General features: G+C 32.5%; 1 protein-coding gene across 2 annotated transcripts in view; it reads right to left on the bottom strand.

Annotated features, from left to right (window-relative positions):
* Robo2 (roundabout guidance receptor 2) overlaps window positions 1–17,127 on the bottom strand; it is a 1,713,446-nt gene that overhangs the window by 1,519,105 nt on the left and 177,214 nt on the right. The gene's annotated exons all lie outside the window — the stretch shown is intronic.

Raw genomic sequence — 17,127 nt, 5'->3', positions numbered from 1 at the left:
CTGGGATTCTTAAAAAAAGTTTGAACTACAAACCTACTCTTAAAGATTATTAGCTGATGTAAAATAGAACGTGAAGATCACATTAAAGTCTTCAAGTATCACTATAGTAGCAGTCCATCCTCATCCAGCAGAGAAATCCAGTAATCAGCATTGAACATGAATGTTTTCATAGCACATGGGCAGAGAATGTTCCACAAGTGTTTAGTATACACAGGTCACCAGAAGACTTGCTAATCAGTCAAGAACTGCAGTCTTCACAGATGTACACTGGTTCTATGCCAGAAAGTATTAGGAATTAATGTGCTAGTTTCACACAAGCATGTGTCACATTAAGAGAAAAAGTCATTTGAAATCCATTTGAATAGAAGATAAGATCTAATATAAATCATAACTTCACTGAAAAGGAGTCATCTTGATTAGTCACATAAAAACACAACTCAAAGTATGAGTGGTTTCAAACTGTAAGTGCCCAAGATAATGTGCTCCTAATACTTCAGTATCTGCTACCACAGACACTGCTAACACAGAGCATCACAATTTTTTAAAAAATAGGGTGAAAATAAATATTTTTCCAAGCTTTCACTAATTATGTCTCTTACCAATCATCAGCTAAGTCCTGATTATTTAGTAAAATAAAGTAAAAAGAACATGGACTCTGAAGCTTGACGTCTTAACTCCAGCTTAATCTCTTTACTAGCTGGGTGACCTTGACCACATTACTTAACCACTTTAATGATCAGTTTCCTCAACTTTAAAAATAGGGATCATAATGATTTCAGGGTATGCTGTGAAGTGCTTGAAATAAAGCATGTACATAAATAAAGAATATAAATAAATATTCTGATATTTGTGTCCATTAAATATTAATTGATATTGATACTGTAGCAATTATGAATAATATTTTTACTAATCATTCACTAAGATAATTCAACTTCTCATTATAAACGTGACACTATTTTTAATAGGGTTAATTCATTCATTTAATAAAATTAATTCAGTAGTACTATCCAAGGCATTAATTTTATGAAAAATTATCAAACACTCAAAGTTTAGATTTTCATGAAATACTTGGGTTCCAAGATAATTTCAGCTGAATAAAAATTTCTTTAAAACACTCTTTGAATGAAAACTATGTCCTTTTTATAAGAAGAATATCATAAAGAAATTAATCAAATAATGTAACAGGTGCTCATCGCTCAGAGGCGTCCCACAGACAGCAAAAAATGTGGAACTCCTGAGGAATGGTTGAAAATATGGTGCATTTTGACTTATAAAAATTAGCACCAGTGTTGATGGTAATTTGAAAACATTTATTAAGGAACTTTGTTCATAATTGATTAGATCTAGCAACTAATGTTTTTCAAGTCTACTTCAAGAAAATAATATTTATAAGTCTAAATATCCATAAAGGATTATTGCAGCATTTTATTAAATAGTTAAATATAGAATACTCAGGTAATTTATGACCTACCTATTCAATTCAACAAATTACAAAAATGAAATTCATGTACCAACTTAGAAATTAGTTTGTGCTATCAAAACTGTCTAAAAATAATTATAGATAATATTTATTTTTGGTGCTGGGGATTGAGCCCATGGTTCTGCACATGTTCCACACAGGCTTTACCAGCAAGACATATCCCTAAACCTTGTTATAATTATTTCAAAAAAATAGGTGCTGGGCCTAGTGGAGGGGATCAAGCAGGAAGAGCATCTGCTAACAAGCATGAGGCCTTGAGTTCAAACCCCAGTGTCAAAAAAAAATGTGTATGATTAATAATCACAAAGGAATACATCAAAGAAGTTACATTAGGTAATTGATTCTTTTTATCTTCTCAATACTTCTCTTTAAAAAATGTGATACTATAACTTAAGAATTAAAACAAGTAATTTATAAACATTTATACCGACTGTTTACTGATAGGCTGAAGATTACAGAAGAGGGTCATACCCTGAATGTTGGCTTAATAGTATCATTTTATTTCTCCTATAGCAAGATCTTCATTTCTCACGTGTGTGTCTGTAAACATGTGCGTGTTGACCAGTGTTGAAGTATGATATCTAGGCTTGCAAGTTTAAAAAACTTAGTGTAAAAATTGGTTTTGGTTAACAAAAAGATTTTAGCAGCAACACAAACATGTTTCTTTAAAAATAAAATCTTAGAACAAAATAAGAAAAATGCTAACAGTCTTCATGTGAATTCTATGATTATATTACTTCACATTTTGCTCTATCTTCAACATTTCTTTTTATAAGCATACATACTTTAACTTTAAAATAGTAGGAAATACAATTTTAAACTTCAAGTGTTCTAATACCCTTATGACTCACTGATAATTTCCCTTTGATTTGTCATATTAAGGTAACAGATTGTTATTGTGTTCATTGACACATTTACTGCTAAGACTTGCCTCTATAAAGGCTTGTCTCCTCAATAAATCTCAGTGTAATAAGCCTCATGAGTTTTAAAAAAATTTTTTATTGTTGTGCTGGGTGGGGGTATATTGTGGCATTTATAAAAGTTCTTACAAAGTATCAAATATATCACAATCGAATTCACCACCTACACCGCTATCCTTTATCCTTCCCTCTTCCCATTCCTGGAATGGTTTCAACAGGTATCCAAATCCTAATTTAGATTTTTATATAAATTGAATTGAACATCCACCACTGCCTTGAAGATGATTTGGAGTCCGTGTAGAAGTTATCTGCTTTGTATCCATGTTAATCGTTACTGTCACCATTTCCTCAAACCAAATTATTTGGCAAGAAAGAATAATTGTGTAAATATTTAATGATTAAAGTTGCTTTATATCAGAAGTCAACAAAATTTATTATTTCTCTTCTTTTTAATCTATCATTTATTTTTGAGTCTGTGAATATAGCAACCCAGCAAACATTTGGCACTGAATTAATTTGTGGACATTATTTCACTAAAAATTAACATATCGTAACTGCATCACAGATTCAGGCTGAATATTCATTTATTCATCAAGAGATTTCTTAAGCCAATCAATCATAATCTAATGAAAATTTATTTTTGAAATACTCTTTCATTTAGGAACAAAGTCTTTACATTTTAGATTTTTCAATGATACATAACAATTTTGCCTACTAAATATAATATTTAACCATAAAAATACCATGTAAACATAACAGAATCATTATAAAATTAAAAAAAATAGAAGTGCAAATAGATGTAAAAATAAATTGTAAAGACTTAATCGCATGAATATTCATAGCATTTATATTATATTTGAAAACTATCTTATTTCTGTACTAAAAATGTAATTTGAATTTCTCTAGGTAAATCAGGGCTTGCAAACTCAAATATTTCTGTAGTGAAGAGTTCTTCTGAAAGAAAAATCATACATTTAATCGTAGTGCTCTCAAACTTCATATCCACAGTTTCACTATATTTCAACAATGTATTATCCACATGTGGAAAGTAACATAGTAGCCAGTTTCTCACTGAACAAGAAAGCAGATGAATGAGCTTAATACTCAGGAGTAATTGATAATATTATCAAGATATGGGTGATTTGCCATGCTTGATATGAGAAGGCTACAAATAACATAGCTAGATTATTTGTGTTTCAATATGAGAAACACATGTGAATTCTGAAACTTTTCACAAGCTTACCACAATAAGAATGTATTTTAGCAAACTCCTAAAACAAGTGAACATATCATTTTGAGAGGAAGATGTGGAATAGTTCAGAATACTTTGGATGAGCTAGGATGAAGTATAAAAAGGCAGACTGTGACTGGATAAGAAGGGAGGCTCCTTATGAGTTCTCAGGTCATTGGGACATCTAATAGTTTAAGGGTGGATTGAGGTGGGAATTCATTTTTCCAAAGTGCCTCAGAATACAATACATTTGTTGTGGGTAATAGATCAGTTTCTTTGCCAGCTGTGATGTATTTGGTATTAAAACTGATTAAGAGGCCTGATATTCAGTGAGGCCCTTCCTTTTTTTATAGATCATTTATTAATTTATTAAATCAGATAGAGGAAGGGAGGGAGAGAAGAAAAGAGGGTTATGTGGATCTTTGAATTTTACATTCTAGTTGGTATACATACATCTTGTGCTTTGGAGTAAAGAAAGGAAAGCTAACTGCAAAGAGGAAACATGTGGAGACTCTTTTCAGGACAGTTGTGATTCATGTCATAATAAGAAAAAATGATTCAAACCATTTACATGTTGAAAGTGCTACATGTTTCCAAATCAGGCTTTTCCTGTTCTGCATATAATTATTCTGGGCAATAGCATGTAATGATAATGGACAGAAATAGAAGGCTCACAGTTGAACGAGAGTCTAGAGCTGGGCAGCATGGAAGCAAGAATCTCCATGAGTGAGAGATGGTGCTAAATTTATTAATCTCCAAAGGCTTCTGAAGCCAAGTGCCACACCTTTGTGGATTAACACAAGAGAAATTTTTTGGTTTTGGAGGTTAGAAATCCAATGCCAGAGTATCAGAAGGTCAGTTTTGTTCTGAATGTCTGGATAGAATCCTCCATTGACTCTTTGCAGCTTCTAGTGACAGCCATTGATGCTTGGGATTTCTTGGCTTGCAGCAGCATCCCTCAATCTCTGCTTCTGTTGTTACATGGTTGTCTCCTTTTGTGTTACCATATCATCACATGGCTATCAGCCCTATGTTGTTCTCTTTTTATTAATGACATCAGTTGTATCAGTCCATTTTCTGTTGCTATAATAAAGTGCCTGTGCCTGGGTACTTGTAAAGAAAAGAAGTTTAATTTAGCTCATAGTCTTAGAGGTTGAAAGTTAACATTAGTGTCTCCATTTATTTGGCCTTTAAGTGAGGACTCCCTTGACTATGTCATAACATGGTGAAGAAACAGGAAGAGGTATGGCTGTGTGCAGAGGTGTGTAAATGTGAGAGGTATCTTAGTTTATAACTACCTGTTCTCAACAGAGCTGACTCAGTCTACAAGACAAGCATTTGTCCCTTCTGACAGTGATATCCTAGATGACCTAATTACTACCCACCAGGCCCCAATCTTTAAGGTTTTCACTACTTTGCAATATAGCTGCACACTGGAGACCATGAACCATTAAGAATGGAGAACATGAACCATTAAGAGATAGACCAGAACCATAATATCAGATATTATTCTATTCTTAACTAATAACATCTGCAAGACCTTAGTTCCAAATAAAGTAATATTAGTGCCTTAGGATATTAACCCAATTAATTCTAAAAATAACCTGGTAAGATGTAAATGCCATATAAGTATATACTATTATTCTTATTAAATATAAACTGACATTAAAATATAAAGACATTTGTACCTTTAGGAAGCTTTGTCATATGTTTACTTTAGGATATGTGGAATTGGAACATGAGAATGCCTGGATACTGACACTTACTAGCTAAATAAACTTGGACTATGTATGGGAATTCTGCAAGACTTAGTTTCATTGTCCCGAAAATGAGAAACTTTGTCTCATGAGATCTGAACAAGTTTGAGTGAAGTGCTCAGAGAACTATTTGGCAAGTGAAGAGTTTTTATATTGTTCACTTCCTCCTTTCCTTTTATCATACTCAGAACTGGGCTGTGGGGAAAAAGTAGAGAAAGAAGTCTGAAGGCTTGAAGACCAGTTAAAATGTTACTGCAAGGATGGGAGCTAGTGGCTCACTCCTACGATCCTAGCTACTTGGGAGACAGAGATCAAGAAGATCCTGGTTCAAAGCCAGCCCGGGCAAGTAGTTCATGAATCTGTATCATGAAAATACCCAACACATATTTGTTACTTAAATAGTAGAGCACCAAACTTAGCAAGCATGAGGCACTGATTGCAAACCCCAGTACCATAATAATTCGCATAATTTAATGCGAATTAATGAGTGATCACTGAAAGCCTCCTACAGAAGTTTCTTAGGGTGATACCTGCTTTGCTTTTCATGTTTTATCTGTCAAGTCACATATGGTATCATTACTAGTACTTGAATTACTGGATTTTTCTCTACTACATCTTTAAACTCACATGGACGTAATTTTAGAATTTCTCTTTCAAAAAAATTCTTTTACTTCCCCCAATTTTGTTCCTACCAATCAGTCTTGGTTTTCTCTACAACCTGAATGAACCATTCTAATATAGCTATAAAAAAGCATCTTTGTCTGGGAAAATATAATTATAAAATCCATTCTGTATGATAGTTTATTATACTGCAGGCTCTATTGTGCTTATGAGTTTGACTATGAGTAGTATCAAGAACCCTCTGGGAACATTGGTGACTATTTAAAAACCAGTACCAAAATTATTATTGATTTTGGAGAGTATTTTATTCATGTTAGTTATTACTCATGAAAGAAATACTAGGAAGTACCTCCAAAGACATAACATATACAGGTAATAACAATTATTTCTATTTTTAATGTAAGTTAAATAAATGTGTAAAATGCTTATATGCATATTACTTCATAAGACTTCTATTTCTTTAAATTCGGTTTCTTTATTCTATTACATAATACTTCCTTAGAAAGAAAATTCTAATTCTGTAAGTTAAATTTTATCAGCAGAATTTGATTATAAACATATAGTAATTTGTATTTCATGAATGATTTCTATTTCAGGACATAAAATTTTTAAATCCTATTTGTAATTATACTTATTTCTGAATAAAATAGTATTTATTATTAGTTCATTAGCCATGAATGGATACTTTTATTGTTTTAAGACCTTACCTCCTGCTTTTAATAGGGGAAATAACAGTGGTATATACAATTCAAATAAAGGAAGATAAGAAAATTTTGAATACAATTTTACAGAATGAATTCTGAAGTCAGTGTAAAAGGAAGGATAGCTGCTACTAACAAAATAATTATAATGATGATATTCAAGGTTATAAAGGAGTGAAATTTGAATTCAAATTTTCCTGAGTCGAAAAAATAAATTAAGAGAAACTAGCCTTTCATTAAATACATTCAAAATTTGTAAGTTAAGTAAAGACGTTAAAGTTACTGAAGTCCAACATCAGATTTTCAACACATAAAAACAAATAGCTCTAAATTAGTGATTAGCATGAAAGTTCCAAAAGAACCCAGTAGATGGCAGTAAATTGTTACAAAGTCGTCAGGAGATTTAAAATTAAATGAGACTGCCAATGTTACACATGTAGAGAGTCTAAAAAGTATGCTCTTCTTTTTAATTTAATACAGATATCACATCCTAAAATTCATTTTACTTTACCATGGGTTTTTCAATATAAATCACACATTTCTGAACACTACAAATACATATTTTTATCAGTAAAATTATATCATAATTTACAAATTTGGAAATTGTTTAATATAAGTAAAATAAACACAAATTTAAGAGTATCCAACTCAAATTGAGCATGGTGGTGCACATCTGTAATCCTAAAACTCAGGAGGCTGAGGTAGGAAGATCACTAGTTTTTTAAAATAAATGTATGTGTTCAGGTGTTGTAAGATAGTTTTACATGTGGCTTTTGCACTTCAACTGTGTATTTTGTGAGTCAGTCATTGAACATATCTGTGCCTTAATTTCCTTATCTCTACAAAGGCAATAACAAAACTTTTCCAACACAGTTCAAGTCATACATATATGAAATAAAGTCATGTGTGCAATAGTAACAGAAAAAACTGTACAATATATCTTGAATATTTTTATCAACATAGAAGCCTATGAAAGGAAAATTTAAAAACAGAGTGTGTTCAAAGTCATCAAATGTTTCAGTAGCATTAAAATGCAGGTTTAGAGAATTCATTGAGCTTGGTGTTGCAGAACTATTTAAGACTATATATTGAATAAAATAGTGAATATATTTTGACTTGAGTGAAAAAAGTTTTCCTTCCTTTTGTTCCTACAATATTGTGTATTATGCACTCTGGCTCTGAAGTCAGACTAACTACATTCATAATGACTTCCAGCTTTGTGACCCAGCATATCCATATCTATAATTCAGATCTATGATCTACCCAATTTAAACAAACCCCTGTCAGTTTTCTCCTCCATCATGAAAGTAGCTCCTACACATTTTATTGAGTACAAGTGAAAAAAGAAAGAATGCTTATGAAAGCTGTACAGATACAATGTAGTAATCTTTCACTGATATTTCAATTTGATTTTTGTTCAATTATAAAAGCTAATTTTTCTAACTGTTGAACAGAGGCATATTTATTCCCGCATGAAAGTAAGATATCCTAAGAATGATTCTCAAATGCTACATCTACTTGCTCTCAAGTTTCATCAAGAATCTCCCTTGTGGTAGCAAGTGGGAAGAATCCAGCAAGTCTGTGAGATTTTCTGTACTCCTTAGACAACAGGGATTGTCTTTTTATTCTTCTACCAAAAGAAACTCAAAACCATTATAAAGACTTCACAATGCTGTTATTGTAGTAATACCTCTTTTATAAAATATAAATGCTACTCAATTTTCTACAAACACTCATGGATTTGGATGATTTATCTTGCCTTTTCTAACTCACTTTATGATTTCAGAATGCTTTTCAGTTTTTAGAGGACTATTTGAGGTCATTAAGGACAGCAAATTTGTGTGTTCTATATAAATGTAAACAATCTGTGACTCGAAATCTGCCAGCAGTCAGGATCAGCTATGAGTGACATGGAAATAGTAAGAAGGGAAGAATGTATTTAAGTATCAGTAAATATTCAAAAATTTACCCTATAATGGTAAATTGTAGTCACATTGTTTTCTTATTTTGAATCAATGCACAATGTATCAACATGTGCACATTCATATGTGTCTATGATTTTGATTTGAATTAATGTATAAATATATGATTTCAGACAGAGTAAGATAATTTTTACATTACTGGAGTTACTTTTCTTTCAAGGAATAAAAATATGTTCAGAACATATTATCTAATTGGAACATGTAGCATAGCTATGCAAAAATAAACCATGTGAGACCGAATTTTGTAAGTGGTTCTATGTATTTTCCTCTTCCAACTCCATATATAAGAATCAGATCTTTATAGTCAAACTGGATCCACTCAGTTCATTAATTCATTATGTAGCCTTATGTCACACAATTTCTTAACTTATACATTTTTGAAGGTGGCACAGAATAACAATTAAGCCTCTAACCTGAAATGAAACTGTCTACATCACCCGAACTTTAACAGACATAAATTTATGCAGTACCGAAAGTTGTTATACAGTGGGATTGTGAAAAAACTTTTCCTTCTTCATTCCCGGAAGTGGATAATAACCCTTATTAATTATGGAATAAGGAATTCCTGGGTGATGCCAGTGTTCTTGCTTTTTCTTCAGATTCATTGCTCTTCATTCCTCCTCAGAGAAATGCATTCGAGTCTGCTCCTACTGGCAGTTCTGTTTTGCTCCCATAGGGAAGGTCTGTAATTATTCTTTCCTTCTACTGATTGTGCAGGTTACTCTAACTCTGGAGTTCAAAACTCAGGGGTTCATTGTTGCTGCACGGTGAAGCCTCACTCTCTAAATCAACTGTCAAGTTATCTCCATTTATTTGATCTAAGCTGCATCTCATTGGTTCTGAAATTAAGCAGAGAATAAAAGGTTGCTATTTATTAAACTCAATCAAATTCCAACAATGAAAACAACACAATGTATTGTTTAGGGATACAAGTTTCTGTGGTAGAAACATAAACATATGCTTCAGAATAACATATCCCAACAATGTTAATCTTGCTCAGAATGTTCCATTCTTGAGCTGGGTATTAAGTACACGTGAATTTTTAAAATTATACTTGAAAATATTTCTGCAGTGTTCTATATTGAGGCTGAACAACTCTCACTAAATTCTGTTTTCTTGCTATTGGCAGGGCTCTGTCAATCTGGGGTAATGGGAAGATTTATATCCAACAAAAATTTGATGAAGAATAGAATAGCTTATTTTCTGATGTATAGGCTTAAAATGGTTTTCCATTGTTTAGCATTATAAAATTTCCTCTATTAAAAATGTGCAAGTGTTTTAACTGTAACCATTTAATAATTGATTTTGGGAGTTGTGACCAACCTAAATACTAGCTCTCTAGCTTTTCCCTTTAATCTAACAAGCATATCAACATATCACAGAGAATTGGGAGCATTATTGTCTCAGTTGGTTTAAAGGTGCTCTTGGATATTGTATCAGCACTTACTTGGTCCTTGAAAAAGATTAATCTCTTTAAATCATTCCCATAGCACAGATTCAAATGGCAGCCAAATGTAATAAGCTAATTATGACTAAAATTCAAGTGTCATTCCTTATTAAATCATGTTCTAAAATCCTTCCTAAGATTCCTAATCAGTAGACATGAGCAATTAACATCTAATTAGTCATCCATCAAACTTGCTAAAAATGTTTTAAAAGGAAAATTAAAGAGATTTCTCTCATAAAGATTTCACTGAAAATACGTGATAGTGTCTTTTTTTACTTACATATTCATCACTTACTATCTAGTAACATACTTGCTAAGGTGATTATTTTAACATGAGATCTATTGATTGGAATTTACCAGGAATTCCTTTTTTTATGATTACAAATGATGTTAGTAGTAATTGCTTCAATGAATTTACTTTAGAGAGGAGGAAATTGAGAACAAGGAAGGTCTGATTTTTGACAAAGCCAAGTTACTTTCTGGAAGGGCAAATACCCAGAGCCACATCTCAAAGTGATGTTCTAGCTTCTGCACAGTTCTTTCCTTTACAATGCCTTTGGCTTACTCCATAAAATCATTGTGTCTATTATTGCCTGACTGTTACAGTTAGTAGCTTATCTCCTTCTGAATTTCATAAGTTTGAATAGCTTAAAGCTGCAAGCTAGGGATCTAGAGTTAGAGTGGTTGGACTCAGATGTTAATTAATTGTATGCTAATTAGTTCATGCTTTTGGGAAGTTAGTTAGACTCTTTGTGCCTTCCCTTCCTTATCTATGCCACAAAGATGGCATGATGCTAATGGTGGCAAAATCACATCACCTCCTTATGAATTGCTTTCAGATTAAATGAACTAATCTTTTAAAATGCTTACATTGGTCTATGGAAAATTTAGGTACTCATTAAATGTTATCTCCTTAAAATATTCTGTCCTCAGAACATTCATATTTCCTCCAGAATCATTTGCTAAGCATCAATTTGTACACTGGTTTAACAAAATGTCATTACTATTCAGAAAACACAAATTTCTAGACTTTGCACATTTTCCAATGCGTATCTAAGACCATAAGAGAAGATACACTACCAGGAATCATATGATAAGCACCAAATAAGGCAAAGGGAAAAATTAGAAAAGTTGAATTATTATATAGGTCTCAAGCATTAAACTGTTCGTGTACATTTTCAGCTTGCGTGTAGCTTACTCCTGGAAGATAACTTCCAGCGTATGCCTTGTCTCAGATGCAGCAGTTTAAGACATGTTATTAAACTGGAAAATTAGAAAGGTGTTTAACCTAATCTGGGCCTAGATACCAAGAAACATCCCAGACTTGAAAGATTGCAAGGGAAATGTGGGTTTTTCTCATTCCTCTTTAATTGACCTCTTCAAAATTATTTTTTGGATGGGACTGGGATTTGAACTCAAGGCTTCATGCTCCCAAAGCAGTCACTCTATGGCTTGAGTCACACCCCAAATCCATTTTGCTCTAATTATTTTGGAGATGGGGTCTAGCGAACTACTTGCCCCAATTGTCCTTGAACCACGATCCTCCAGATCTCTGCCTCCCAAACATTTGGATTGCAGGAGTGAGCCACAGAACCTACCACTTTTTAAATGATTCTCTTTATGTTTTTTTTCCTCAGTTTTCTAGGTTTCAGTGATTTTAAGCATTCCAGTATCTATGGTCTATTATGTATGAATGATCAGCATGGAAGCATAATGGTACTTAATGATCTTCTCTGTTGTCACTGTACATTACGAACTCTAAGAATATTCTTCTCATTAGCAAGCGGTTCACATTTAAGAACTGTCCATTTTGATTACGATATGCAACACTAACCCTCATATATATTCAAAATTCCTATCTTCTTCAAGAAGCAAATTTTGAAATTATACTAAGAACATAACAATTAATAGTAGATATTGATAATTAGACAATGAAGAAGAAATTGCTACTGTCTTCTTAGAGCATGTATTTAATGATAGAAGCAGGCATAGGTATTATAATAAAACAAGTGATCTGAGAGGAGGTTCCTCTCACTCAACCCCACACCATTCATTCTGTTATCTCTACTTTCACCTGTACCTTCAAAATTTCTTTTTTTAGATAATTCCCTCAACTTTTAAATATTTTAAGTTTCTCTTCATATTAAAAACATTTCATCTCTTTAACCTCTTTACAAAAAATTCTTATATTTGCCTATCATTTCAGTATCCAAATCTGTATGTTCTATTTAGTCATGAACATTCAGAAAGCTGGGTTTCACTCATCCCTCTCCACAAAAATAAGTGTCACTACCTTCCAAAAAATCCATAGGTACTACATCCAATGGTCACTTTTTGATCTTTATCTTTTTTTAATTCTAAGCATCCTTTAGCAGAGAATAGCTTTCCTTAATGCTTTTATTTTGCTTTCAAGTAAGTCTGGCATTTCTTACTACACTAACCACTCTCTTACAATGTTTTCTTCAGGTAATCATTCTAATACAGTCTTTAAATATTTGATTTCTTCAAAGCTAAAGTAAAGGAGTTCTTTGTTATCACTACAACAGAGCTACCCATTAGAAGTATGAATCACAATTGTCACATGTACACTCTTTAATAGTAATAACATCAAGAATGCATAAATAAACATGAATTATATTGATTCTAATATGCTAATATATCCAAAATAAAATAATTGTAACATGCAACCAAATAGATATCTATATCATACATTCATAAGTGTCTTCAAGCCTGTGTGATCTCAGACTCGGTGCAGCCACAGCTCAAATGCTCAGCATCCACACAAGGGAATTGTTCTTACACTAAAAGATGCAGGTCCTGACTCCAAAGAGTTACATCATCGCACCTAAAACAACCACATGAAATGTGAGCCTCCAGTTCAGACCTCTCTTCAGTTCTGAATATCTTCCTGTATATTTTTCTTCTCTACCCTCATTGCCTCAAATTCTGGGTGTCTTTGCACAAAAGTGTGATTTTTAACTTGAAATTACCCATGTTTTTATGTTGATGTTTGGCACGTCTGTCTCTACTGCACTACGAGATGGGAACATAATTCTCATTTTGATAATTCCTTTTCACATTCATTATGATGATGTTTATTAATTTTATACTCATGTCTAATTTAATAATAAACCTGAGTAATTTAATTCCTTTGAGAAGTGAGCTCATCAAATGTTTTCTTCACTTTGACCCAAGTCAAGAGGAGCTTTCTAATGGCTACTGACTCAGGAAAGACATCGTTCTCTGTTAATGTGTTTCTTAGATCTTTTTGCCTTCTTACATGATACAGGTCATAATTAATAATTAAAATATGGTTGAGGATACTTTAAACTTGCTGACAAATTACTGACTTATAAATACCATGATCAGGGCCCATGCCAGCTTTGCTCACGATTGTATGAGCAGATACCTGGTACATTATAGGCATCAATAAATATTAGTTAAATGAGAACTCAATTCAGTATAGAGGATCAGGAAAGATCTGAAAGTGATAGCTCCCTTATTGGGGTGGATTTATCAAAAAGTGATTTTTGTCTTATCTTTCTCAGGTAAAACAATGCTTTTCTTTGATCTATAGTCCACTTCTGGGGAATTATGCCATCCAAGTATGCATGTTTGGTTAGCACAGTAATTACTACATAGCTTTAGTGCATATTTTATGCCAGGATAATGTTTTTCCTTTATTATTTCACTTAATCTCTCCTACAACTTTATGAAATATATATATATATAATACATCTTCAATGAATAAAAAAATAAAGTTCAAATAGGTTATATACCTAACTCAGGAAGCATATCCAATAGTCATGGGATCATTAATTGACTCTGGGAATTAAATATCAAAAATTATTTTTTTTCCACTAACCCACATTGCCTCACATAGAATAAAGATGAACATTTCCCAATTATAATTTCCACAAATAGTATAATGACTAAATTTTTGTAGTATATCCATGCCATCGAAGAAATATTGTGATGTCATAAAAGTGGCTGAAAATGGAAACAAAACAGATAGATTTGATCCACAGAAATACTTCCTATTAAGTGAATAAAGCAAGTTGCAAATTAATGCAAGTCTAGAGGCAGAATTTCATCCCTCCCTCATGTTACTCCCAGGAACATGTGTTGTTAAGTGGAAAAAGTGACTTTTCATACGCAATTAGGACCATTAATCAGTTGAATTAAAAAAAAATCATCCTAGTTATCCAAATGAGTGTAATATAACCACATCCATCCTTAAAAACAGATTACTGTCCTGGATTAAGGCAGAAGAGAGGTCAGAGGGATTTAAAGCATGAGAAAAACTTGGAATACTACTTTTTGTGTAAGTTGAGGGAGCCATATCAAAATGAATCTGTGTTGGCTCAAGGAGGTGAAGGTAGACCTTAGTCAATAGCCAACAAGGAAACAACGATGGCAGATTTATAGCTGCAACCGATTCTAATAGCAATCTATGTGGGATTCGAAGAAATTCTTCTCTTACACCTTTGTGTAAGAGATAGGGTTGGGCAATACCTTGATTTCTGCTTCATGATACTCAAAGGAAAAAAGAAGCTAGACAAGCATTGCTAGACCTCAGAGGTACATAACCAAGAGCTAATAAATTTGTGTTGCTACAAGTAACCACATTTATGGTAATTTGTTATAGCAATGGAAAATTAATACAACATGTAATAATATACTAATGTTCAGTAAACAAGAATAACTATAGGCACATGTAAAGTTTTGTAAATGCACAGAAATAGGACTGGAAAGATGCATGATATTGGGAGAATATTCTAGAATCTTGAGGTTGCACAGAGAAGATAAACAGCGGTTTTCACATATAATTCCATATAGACATTTACTGACTGACAACTTTACAGGCAGAATATATTTGTGTGTTATTTATAAACATCAAAAGATAAAGGTTTAAAATGTGATGATTCCTTTGAATTTGAAGTCAATTTTGATATTTCTCTTCTACACTGGTATTTCAGAGTCAATCATACTATCAGTACACTAAAACAAATCAAGATGAAAGAACTGCCCAGAGATTTATGGGTTCCAAATAATTGGATGATAAACTTATAAACATGTTTAATTTGATCTTCTCAGTATACATTATAGTGGCTAAAACATACAGAGAACTATGTGTGAACCCATGAGCCCAGTGCTGTTTGCACACCTGTACTGTACCTCTCCTCAGACAACAAAATAAGATCATCTGTAATCCTCTTCCTCACCTATGAATGAACACTACCCTGACTGCATTGCAGAAAATTTGGGCAAAGCATCAGTATCAGAATGTATGGTGACATGAGAAAAAGGCTGGAGAGGAAAATTAATTTATTCACTCACAACCAGCCAGTCCAAAGAATTCTTTTCTTTCCCTTCCTCCTTCTTTTCTTCCTTCCTCACTGTTTTTGGTGAGCCATATTTCATACCATTTGAGTAACTGCAAAATTTATTCATAGAAAGACAGTTAGAAATTTTGAAGAACTTGAACAAATAAAATGCATCTTTTTGCATGAGTATGAAAATCACAGGATCTGATAATGTCATTTATGGAAGTTATCATTTTATATTATACATCACTTTCTCTGAGAAGTCTCACATTTCCATTTTGACATCAAATATCTATGGCTTTTCAGTCAAAACCAGCTAACTGCAATTTGAAACATTTTCTATAATTTATTTCATTCATATTTTAGAAAACCTCGCAAGTAAAAAATATATGCTTTAGAAAAAAATGGAGTTGCAGTGATTTGGTGCTTTTTATTTTAGCACAAAATGCAGATCTATGCTCTTCACTTAAAACATAATAGGTGTTTAGAAGTCAAGGAGACCACAGAGACTCCACAAGGACTAAATATATTATCCTTAAAAACTAATTTTGTCATTTATGCTTCATAGCTAGCTCCATAAGTAAAGTTGCAGATTTTCAAATTATCCCATTGAGAGAAATAGAAGAAGAGGAGAGGAAAGGGTAACTCACATTTGTCTCAGCTGCCAAGGAATTGTGGTAATAACCAACTTTCTTAGTCCTTGCTAAAAATGCCATTTTCATCTGTGTTTCCTAAAAGCATTGCTTTTGAAGAAAACTCACATATCATTTTACTTTACTGGATACTGGAATGAAAAATGGATGCCCATTGTCACCCAGCTACATTGATTACGAATGAAAATGTGATCATCTGGCATTGACTTGCCCCACAGCACTGCGTCTGTCAAAGCAGCAGAGAGAAATTAATGCTTTCATATCATGCCTAAGAAAAATATGAGATGTTGTTCACTTTGCCCTCTAGACAAGGAGGCATATGCAATAACCAAGGTAATAGCTTTCAGAACATGAACTTGAGACTTTTATTAAAATCATTATTTAATGCACAAAAAATAATGAACTCACAGCCATGGCATTTAAAGCAGCCATTTATAGTCATTACCTCTTAGATCATAAGGTTTACCTGGTAAAAAGCCAGTATTTTTCAAATTAAAACTATGCCTTTGTTTCCTCTAGATTATAAGTCTTAAAAGATTAAAAAAAATATATATATATATATATACATATCAACCACATAGTGTAAAACTGTGAATTGGTCCTGATAGAAAATATTTCTACTTTGAGTCCTATTTTACCAAATAAACTAATGGCCTTATTAGTCTTCACAAACATCTGTGTTAGGCATTGTTAAGACTTTAAAATATATATGAATATATAGACATATACATGTGCACATGCATATATATATATATATATATATACACACACATGTATATATGAATGTTGACTTGCAAAAGGATTTTATTTATATAACCAGTAGTTGCTATACTATAGATTTGCACTTAAATTAAGGAAAATAAATTGCAAGTTCTGAGTACCAAATCCAAATTCACATTCATAACATAAAATCTAAAAACATAGTTATAGAGATTTTTACAAGGTACTGAATTCATGTTTTTAAAAATTCACCTGGCTTATCGATAATATTCTCCAAAACAATCGCCT

This window comes from Castor canadensis, chromosome 5 (assembly GCF_047511655.1).
Source record: "Castor canadensis chromosome 5, mCasCan1.hap1v2, whole genome shotgun sequence".
Lineage (NCBI taxonomy): Eukaryota > Metazoa > Chordata > Mammalia > Rodentia > Castoridae > Castor > Castor canadensis.
The sequence above is the reverse complement of the archived record's forward strand: the minus strand, read 5'-3'. Positions and strand labels throughout refer to the sequence as shown.